Source organism: Sceloporus occidentalis, unplaced genomic scaffold (genome assembly GCF_023333645.1).
Source record: "Sceloporus occidentalis isolate IW3139 unplaced genomic scaffold, rSceOcc1.0.p SCAF_123, whole genome shotgun sequence".
Classification (NCBI taxonomy): Eukaryota; Metazoa; Chordata; class Lepidosauria; order Squamata; family Phrynosomatidae; genus Sceloporus; species Sceloporus occidentalis.
The window spans coordinates 1,310,018-1,320,042 of record NW_028317103.1 but is presented as its reverse complement, the minus strand read 5'-3'; the positions used below and the strand labels follow the sequence as shown (position 1 = coordinate 1,320,042).

The 10,025-nt window shown below is 42.4% G+C and overlaps 1 non-coding gene across 1 annotated transcript; it reads right to left on the bottom strand.

Annotated features, from left to right (window-relative positions):
* Positions 1 to 9,506: 9,506 nt before the first annotated feature.
* LOC149282090 (small nucleolar RNA SNORA35) lies at positions 9,507 to 9,636 on the bottom strand. Its single transcript, XR_016277990.1, has one exon. It is a non-coding gene; the product is annotated as a small nucleolar RNA SNORA35 (small nucleolar RNA).
* Positions 9,637 to 10,025: the final 389 nt, after the last annotated feature.

Here is a 10,025-nt window from a genome sequence, read left to right as displayed (position 1 = left end):
AAGGGCTTTCTTTAGATACAATTTGTTTTATCATATCATCTAATTTCCTACAAAAAAATTATAAAATGATGAAAAATTGAAAAAAACCCTGCTAAATAGATTCTGTTTGTCAAGTTTTTGTGTTTTTTTGTTGTTGCAAATTATTGGGCAATAAGTACAAGTAGCGTTTTGCTATTTCAATTTTTTTTTTCCAAATTTGGTCATTCTGACCCATGTGCTATTTCGGGTATTGTTAAAGTCAGCCAATGCAATTTACCCCATCAAACCATATATTTTTGAAAACTAGACACCCCAAGGTATTTCAAATGCTGATATTTTAACCCTTTCCTTGCACTAATTCTACTACTACCCTTTGTCAAACTTTGCTGTAGTCATTTATTTTGTGTTTTTTTATCACAAAAATTGTACTTCAGGTATGGATATACAGGTCCTGGTGTATGTCACTGTCAAACAACACCCCAATATGTGTTCAGCAACATCTCCCGAGTACAGTCGGGTTGTTTGGGACTTAAATGCTACATTTGGGAAGTGCGCATTTTTCAACTCTGGTCCTACTGCTCTCAAACAACACCCCAATATGTGTTCAGCAACATCTCCCGAGTACGGTGATATGCATGGGTTTGTCTGGTTGTTTGGGGGGTAAAATGCCACATTTGGGAAGTGTGCATTTTTCAACTTGGAACTTTAACATCTGGTCCTAGTGCCCTCATGTCCTAAGTGAGTCATCTTTGCAGCAGGCTAATTCAATTAAACCATTAATGTTTGAAAACTAGACACCATTTCAAATGGTGGTATTTTAACCCTTTCCCTAATTTTACTACCAGCCTTTGCCAACGTTTCTGGTAGTAATTTTTTAAATAATTTTTTATCACACAAATTGTACTTCAGGTGTGAATTTACAGCTCCTGGTATATGTCACTGTCAAACTTTTGATTACAGTGATACCCCCATGCATGGGTTTGTCTGCTGTTTGGGGCTAAAAGGCTACATTTTGGAAGTGTGTTTTTTTCCCATTTTGGTCAGTCTGTGCCTATGCCCTATCTTTGAACCTGGCCACTACAATTTATCCCATCAAACCATTCATTTTTTTAAAGTAGACACCACTTGGGTATTTGAAATGCTTTTATTTTAACTTTAATTTTATGTCAAGAGTTTTGGGAAGATACAGCACTAATTTTAGCACTTGCTCAAAATAATAAACTTTATTTTTTTATTTTACTTCTTTTATTATTTTTAGACTTTTTTACATTTTGCTGGAACTGGATGGTTCCCCTGATGGTGAGATCACTGCATAACTATTAAATGTTACCACATTTTGTTTGTTTTTGTTTTTTTAGCTATATTTTTAAATATTTTACTAATCACATTGTGATTACAAAGCTGGGCTCCATTGACTTGCATAGCTGAATGCAGTACCTGTATTCAACCTGCAAGGGGAGCCAGAGTTCTCAAGAGGGTCTGGAAAGACCGTCTTGGAAACTGTTCCAATTTTTTCAAATTTTTTTTTTTTTTAAAGGACAGCGCGTCCTGTGGTGGGTGTTCGGTGTTTCTGAATGCCTCGCTATCGAGGCATCTCAGCTACACCATTGAAGTTAAGGAGGCGATCACTGAACACCCCCTAAACTCTTTTAAAAAGGGACATCTGCCGCCATACAGTGTACAGTGGACGTTGAGGTCCCGGTGCTTGATGTCAAGCCCGGTGTTACATAGATTGGCTGAAAAACAAGTTCAGCCTTTCCCATATCTGTTTATTTCTTGCTGTTGATCCAAAAGAAGGCAAAAAAAACCCCAGTTGTGGCTCTTTCCAATTTTGCAAAAACTAGGGGAAAAAAATTCCTTCTTGACCACAGAATGGCAGTCAGATCTCTCCTTGGATTTAAAAATTATATCCCTGAATATTATGTTTTTGCAAGTATTCATCCTATTGTTGTTTAAATGTCTGTACAGACTGATAAAACTACATCTGCAGGGAGAGAATTCAACATCCTTATTGTCCCAACTGTAAAAAAAACCCCTTTCCTTGGCCACTCTGTGAAATCCTCTGCTGGCTCCCTATTACCTTTAGAATTAAATTCAAAATCCTGGTACTAACATATAAGGCCCTCTATAACACTGCACTAATAAACACTCCACTACTCGATCTTTACATTCTTCCCATGGGCTAAGACGCTCCTCATCACTTTTTTTCCCATCTACAAGATTTCAATCTTGTTGCTCCATATCTCTGGAACCTACTTCCATCGAACCTTCAGCTTTCACCCTCCCTCCCAACATTCAAGAAACATTTCAAAACTCACTTCTTCAGAGAAGCATATCATCTTAGCTTATAAAACGTCCCTGTCATTGATAACAACCTGTTTTGCCCAATCAACGAGGATACGGAATGAAAGCACAACACACAGCAATTTCATCAAGCAAAACTTTAATACATAACTCTTACTACAGCAGATAGGAGACAAGTGGAGTTTGAATGATACCTTTATTGGCTAACTGAGTAAATATACATTCAGTAGCGTACCTAGCGGGGGGCGGGAGGGGCGGCTGGCACCGGGTGCCGCTCATCAGGGGGGTGCCAACATGCCGGCACCCGGCACCCCTCCAGAGACGGACAGCAATGTCCGCCGCTGGAGGAGCAGGCTCGCAAGGGAGCGCTATCGGAGGTCTTTAGCAGACCTCCGGCTCCCTTGAGTGATTTTAAGCCGGGTTCAACCCTTGAACCCGGCTTAAAACCACTCAAGGGAGCCGGAGGTCTGTTAAAGACCTCCGATATCGCTCCCTTGCGATCCGCGCGGCAACAGCTGCTGTGCGCCGGGATTTGTTGTCAGATCCCGGCGCACAACACTGAAGCGCGCCCACTGCTGTCCGTGCCCTCTGACCCGGAAGAAGACAGAAGAACTGAAGAAGAGGAGCGAAGAGGAGGAAAAGAAGCTGTAAGGAAAAAAGAGGAAAGGTAGGAAAGCATTTAGTGAGTGAGAGTTGATTGGTATATGTGTGGATTGGTATATGTGTGGATTGGTATGTGTGGATTGGTATGTGTGGATTAGTATATGTGTGGATTGGTATATGTGTGGATTGGTATGTGTGGATTAGTATATGTGTGGATTGGTATGTGTGTGGATTGGTATGCGTGTGGGTTGGTATGCGTGTGGATTGGTATATGTGTGGATTGGTATATGTGTGGATTGGTATGTGTGGATTGGTGTGTGTATGGATTGGTGTGTGTGTGTGGATTGGTATATGTGCGGATTGGTAAATTTGTGAGAGTGATGGGTGTTATGCTGTACCATTTCCAATGTATTTTTCATTATATAATTATGCTCTAGTACATCATAACTCCCATTACTCTATACTGTTCCATACAGTGGCAGAGCTGGGAGACAGAGGCCTTGCACCCCCACCGCAGGACTCCTGAAAGGTAAGTGAACTTCAAAGTGGGAGAGGGTAGATAGTTAGGAGGGGGTAGATAGGGAGAAGGGAGTGAGACGGGGGGATAGGGGGTAGATAGGGAGAAGGGAGTGAGAAGGGGTAGGTAGGACAAAAGGGAGTGAGAAGGGGTAGATAGGGCAATCATACTCCTATCACGCCAAGTCTGTGAGTACATCCTGGAATCTGGGTATGCCTGGGCATGATAGAAATGTGATTGCTGTTAACAATCATATATATATATATATATATATATATATATATATATATTAATATTGTTATTTAATTGTTTTGTCCTATTTTGGTGTGTTACTTACTTGAAATAAAAGTGTTAGATTTTTTTTTATGGTGTGGGGGGGGGCCATATTCGGTTTCGGCCAGGTAAATGCTGCATTTTCGGTTTCTGTCCAGAATTCGTTTCGGTGCATCCCTACTACTAATGAAGTGGTAGGCCTACACCACATCAATGTTTGGCTTAGTATATAGTGATAGGAGTTATGCTGCACTATTGTCAATGTCTGGCTCAATGTATAGTGATAGGGATTACGCTGTACCACCGTCAATGTGTGCCTAAGTATATAGTGATAGGTGTTATGTTGTACCACCGTCATTGTCTGCCTCAGTATATAGTGGTAGGTGTTATGCTGTACAACCGTCAATGTCTGCCTCAGTATATAGTGATAGGTGTTATGCTGTACCACCGTCAATTTCTGCCTCAGTATATAGTGATAAGTGTTATGCTGTACCACCGAATTATTTTCATAATCGATTATTTTTTCAATTAATCGATTAATCGGATTTTTTATTTAAAATAATTTAATAAAGTAACGTAGGATGTTAAAAACAAATGGCAGAATAAAAAAAGCTTTGATAAAAATGCATTTCTTGTTTTTATTTCCCAACCTGCCCCCCAGTTATGCAACTTTGAGCCCTGGCTTGCCACACTGCCCTCCCAGACATGCCACACTGCCCTCCCCACATATGCCTTATGTACCCCAGTATGCCTTATACCCCCTGATATGTCACTCCGTCCTCCCCAGGTATGCCGTATACCCCCCTGATATGCCATAGTGCACTCATAGATTTGCAGACACGTCCACAGACACAATACTTTTATAAATAAATACAGGGTTAATATTCACTGCCCCCAGGATTTAGATTCCCCTCAGTCTGCCCCCCTTTACCTCTAACTGAACTTTCTGAACAATGAATGCATATGAAAGTACTGCATAAGTAAGAGTTATTTTTAAAACTACTGTGGATATGATTTTGTTTTCACCCTTTATACTGTCTTGTTGGTATGAGAGAATATGGTCCATTTCATCCTTTGGTGATTTGGATGCTAACTGCTAACTTCTAACTAACAAGGTTTAGGCTGATAACCCTCCCTATCCAGGTTTATTTTACATATAGTAGTCCAATAATTAGTTATTTCAGCACCTACACAATCCAGACTGCATAATACTCATAGTTCCCCCATCCTTGGCTGATTTAACATGCCCCCCAACTGTCCCAATTTGTCTCGCTTTGCAGGGGCGGAGGAAGGGTGAGAGCGGTACTCACCTCAGGCACAGCTCCGAGGGGGCACACAGCTGCCCGATCAGCAGCTGCAGGACTAGTTGGGAGATCATAATTTTCCTCTAGTTGGCTCAACATTAGGGAGCTCGAGGTCTGTCACTACTGCTCCCTAATCACTATGCGCCGGCAAATGATGCCGCTCTGCATCAATAGCTAACGAGGGAGCACTTAAGCAGAGGTCTGAAGTGACAGACCTCACGCTCCCACCACAGGAAAGGAAGGATTGCTAAAACTCGCGCTTTGTCCTTCTTGATTTTTTGAAGAACACGAGGGATAAGGGTCACAGGAGGAAAAATGTAAGCCTGCCAGAACTGCCACTTCAGAGCCAGCCCGTCCAGAAAATGAGGGAAGTCCATCTTGTACAGGGAAGCAAAAAGAGCTACTTTCCGGTTTAATCTTGTCGCCATAAGGTCTACTTCTGGCAGCCCCAATTTGCTGACTAGAATCTTGAACATACTGGGATCCAACAACCATTTAGCTTGGGATAATCTTCCTCTGCTTAGGTCGTCCGCTAAAGTATTGTTTTTTTTTTAGGTGTTTTTTTTTCAATTCTCCGTTTATTGCACATTTGGTAAAAGGAAACAGTACAATATCACAGGAACATAAGTAACAATTGACATCTTGTATCAACAGACGAAGTACATGTTACATCATATACAATAAAGATGCTGTTCATAGTGGCAAAACAGTACATTCCATAGCGTTCTTGAATGTCACACCGACACATAAAACCTGTAGAGCATATAATTTAGAAATCAGGTGGGGAAGTGCTGTTTCATCCAAACAGAATCTCTCAAACTGTGTCAAGGGCCTGGCCACCTGGTTCAGGTCAACCGAGGTATGTATAAAATGTTTCAATTGGTGATATGTAAATTTTAAGAGAAAAGAAGCAGCATGACCTGGTTGTAATAATTCATCTGAGGGTCAGAGCTCAGCATCTTTTATCACCTGGTACAAGCGAAGCAAGGGCTGTCCCGGGGGCAGGAGAGCCGCTAGGCTGCCCAGGGATAGGCCAGGGGAAAAGTCTGGGTTGCCGCTCAGAGGTAGCAAAGGGCTAGGAGCCCTTGCTAGCACACCCTCCCCCCAGAACCCTCCGAAAGACCCTAAGAGTGGGAATCATAAAAGGGTGGGCAGGATGGGAGACCAGTCGCACTGGGTCGCGGATCCAAGGTAAAGCCCGGATAGGGCATAGAGCGAAGGATTCCTCCAAGGAAATCCATTGCTTAGAAGGGCATAGAGACCATTCAACGATTCTACGTAAATGAGAAGCTTTCCAATAAAGTTCTAAATTGGGTAAACCCATACCAACCAATGATAATCTAGAGGGTTTACCCCACCAAATATAGAGCAAAAAAGCCTTATGACAGCTGTGGAAAAACGATCTAGGGAGCGCAATAGGAAGGGTCTGAAAGAGGTATAAAAAGCGGGGGAGAATGTTCATTTTTATCACACTCAGTCTGCCGAACCACGAGACATGGGGAAAGGCCCAGCGCCTCAGGTCCGACTCCAGAGTGCTAAGGAGGGGGTCGAAATTCAATCTTTGCAACCTGGAGAGGTCATGTGGAATTTCTGGTGACCTATGTACCCCTTGAGCATAACAGCACGGCCCTCATCGTCCCTCCATTCCTCCAGAGGTTGGAATCGCAGGTATTTATGTAATATGATAGCTACCCCCTTGGTTTTAGAGGAAGAGGAGCTGGACAAGAACAAAAGCGTGTAGTTCTGTTTTAAAAGTGTAAATTCCCGATTCGCTCTAAAGTGGGTCTCCTGAATAAACGCAATATGAGATTTGGAAGACTGTAAGAAGGCCAACAATTTAGTGCGCTGTTGGGGTTTATTGAGGCCCCTAATGTTTAAAGAGACCACATTCATAAGGTCACGTGACATTTAGCAATACAAAACGATAGGGCAAATTGAGATTCAGTTCCGCTGGACCACAGAGAGGTAAATAAAAAGGATAAGCTAAGAAAACAACCTGAACCAAAAAAAGAACAAGTAACATGGATGTAGTGTGATGTGTGAAGGGGAACACTGCCCCTAGAAACGGATGACAAAGCATCACATAAAAGGTTGAGCAGTGGCACTGCAAGCAGGCCCATAACCGCTGTCCAAAAGTGGACAGGAGAGCTCTGTGGGGGGGGGGGTGACAGAGTGTGATGTGGGGCCCAGGTGGCCAAGTAGTAGGGGAGGTATGGTGTGGTGCAACACCGTCGACAGAACATGTATGTGATCGTTAGAATATCCATATAAAGGAGCTGGAGAAACCAAAAAAAAAAATGTGTAGTATGTATAGCAATGTAATCATGGGGAAGTGCGTAAGGTGAGTGTGTGATGCAGAGGTGGACAGAAAACGCATATCAAGGGAAACACATTAGTCTACCAATTTTCCCAGAAACCGATGGGATAGGCACATGGGCCGTGACCCCCCGGGGGGCACAATGAAAATGTGGCCCTACAGTATGGAAACTGCAGCATATCGCTTCAAGGTTTAAGTACAGAGGCAAGCCCCTGTAAAATAGCGTAACCAACGGGCTATGTGATGTTGGTGAGGTCTTGCCCATCCATGACGCATTATAGCGGATATGGAGAGCACAAGTGTATGGGGAGAAATGTATATGTGTAAACGTGTAAAAAAGGTAGGTCTAAATATGGCAGCGGGAATGGAGCACTAAAAATATAATTCCTGTAATTACCCGTGAACACTAGGGACTGCTAAGTCAAGTAAGAAAAAGTTGTAAGACCCTGACATCGCGGGGATGAGAGCTTGTACTTGTAGACATGCAGTGTCACAACTTAAAATAAAATAAAATAAATGGGAGGAAGATGGGAGGAGAGTCCTCGTACAAATGTGTATAAGCGCCATAGTAGGGTAATCAGATTAACAGCGATAAAAAACATAGTAAACATAAATAAAAATAAGGAGTAAAGCGATCATAAGGCATGAGACGCATCCTCTTACCCACCTAAGATTGGTGACGGTAACGATCATAGGAAGAGTGGGGAAAAAAAAAGAAAAAAAAGGCCGTGGAGAAGTCCATATGTTCGCATAAAAAGAGTTTCGAGAGTCCCGAGAGATGAAGGGGATAAACGGTGAGAAGCGGAAAAAGGGTATGCACAGACGTCCAGTGGATTCAACCCGTTTCTTCAGCTGAGATCGTCGCGCGGCTGCTCCTCTTCCTCCGGGTCTTCGGTAGTAACCAGGATCTCGCTGGGTCGGAAAGAAGCTTCTGAAGCGGCGTCGAGTGCTCCCAGTCCTGCACTGAGGTCTCCGGTAAGTCCAGTTGCGCCAAAAAGGATTCCAGCTCGTTATGTTGGCGGAGAGTGAAGACGTCCTTGTCCCTTCGAGCTATCAGGACAAATGGAAATCCCCATTGATATGGGATATTAGCCGCTCATAGCAGGGTAGTGATAGGTTTAAGAGCTCTTCGTTTTTGTAGCGTGACCGGGGAAATATCCTGGAAGACACTGATTTTCTCACCGTCGTATTCCAGATCTCCGGACAGTCGACAGGCTCTCAGAATAGCCTCCTTAACCAAGTACTCGTGTAGGCAGCAAATGATGTCACGTGGTGGGGCCGATGGAGGTCCTTTCGGGCGTAAAGCACGATGAGCTCTCTCGAATTGTATAGGTGCATCGGGCGGTTGTTTCAAGAGTCTATTAACCCCTTCGTGACAAAGGCTGATTTTACTTTTTGTACCCTTCGTGACAATGGCTGTTTTATCGTTTCTGCGGTGTTTGTGTTTAGCTGTAATTTTCTCTTAACCCATTTACTAAACCCACACAAGTTATATATTGTTTTTTTCAGGTCAAGAAGGGCTTTCTTCAGACACCAAAATTTTTTTCATATGATGTAATTTCCTATAATAAAAATAATAAAATATGACGAAAAATTGAAAAAAAAACACATTTTCTCACTTTTATTTGAAAAATCTTTTATTCATCATAAAAAACTACTGAAAAAACCTGCTAAATAGATTCTACTATTTGTCCCGAGTTTAGAAATACCCAATGTTTTTATGTTTTTTTGCTTTCTTCTACACGTTATGGGGCAATAAGTACAAGTAGAGTTTTGCTAATTCAAAACCATTTTTCTCTGAATCTGGTAATTCTGTCTCTATGTGGTATTTGGGGCATCTTTGAAGCCAGCAAATTAAATTTACCCCACCAAACCATATATTTTTGAAAACTAGACACCCCAGGGTATTTTAGATGCTGATAGTTTAACCCTTTCCATGCACTAATCCTACCACCAACCCTTGTCAAAGTTTGGGATAGTAATTGTTTTTGGTGTTTTTTTCACATACTTTGTACTTCAGGTGTGAAATTACAGCTCCTGGTATATGTCACTGTCCCACAACACCCCGATATGTGTTCAGCAACATCTCCTGAGTACATTGATACCCCACATGCATGGGTTTGTCAGATTGTTTGGGGGCAAAAGGGCCACATTTGGAACATGAGCAATTCAAATTCAGTAGGAATTTTACATCTGGGTAAAGAAAAATGCTTGTACCCAACTATCAGTAGGGACAGGTTACAAGAAAGCCTGGCCTATCTCCAAGAAGGGATTTGATCTAGCACCTTAAGTGGTCCCTCATGCCACGGAATGGACACAGGGGTCACTTGACAGTGCAAATAAAAACGCTTAAAAATGGTGGAGCAAATAAAAGCTAAAAAACAGTAAATGTAACAAAAAATAAAAAAAAAATACAAAAATGGAGCAGGAACAAAAAAAAAATTAAAAATGGGAAACTGTGTGATACAGCTTGAAGCAGTCACCGACACAGAGTGCAGGTTTTCCAGGGCAATCTGGACAGTAAAATGTGGTGTCCTTTCTTTGCCCCCTGCTGTAGCATACCCTGCATCTCTTTTGGGGATTCTGCTTCTTTGCTGTAGGGGGGATTTTAAAAATAAAATGGGTAGCCCCAATTCTGTTGGTTCCCATCACTACTTGGGGACCAGGTGCATCACGGTACAAGATACCTGAAATTACTTCGAGCTGAAACTGCAAAAAAGACAGCTTC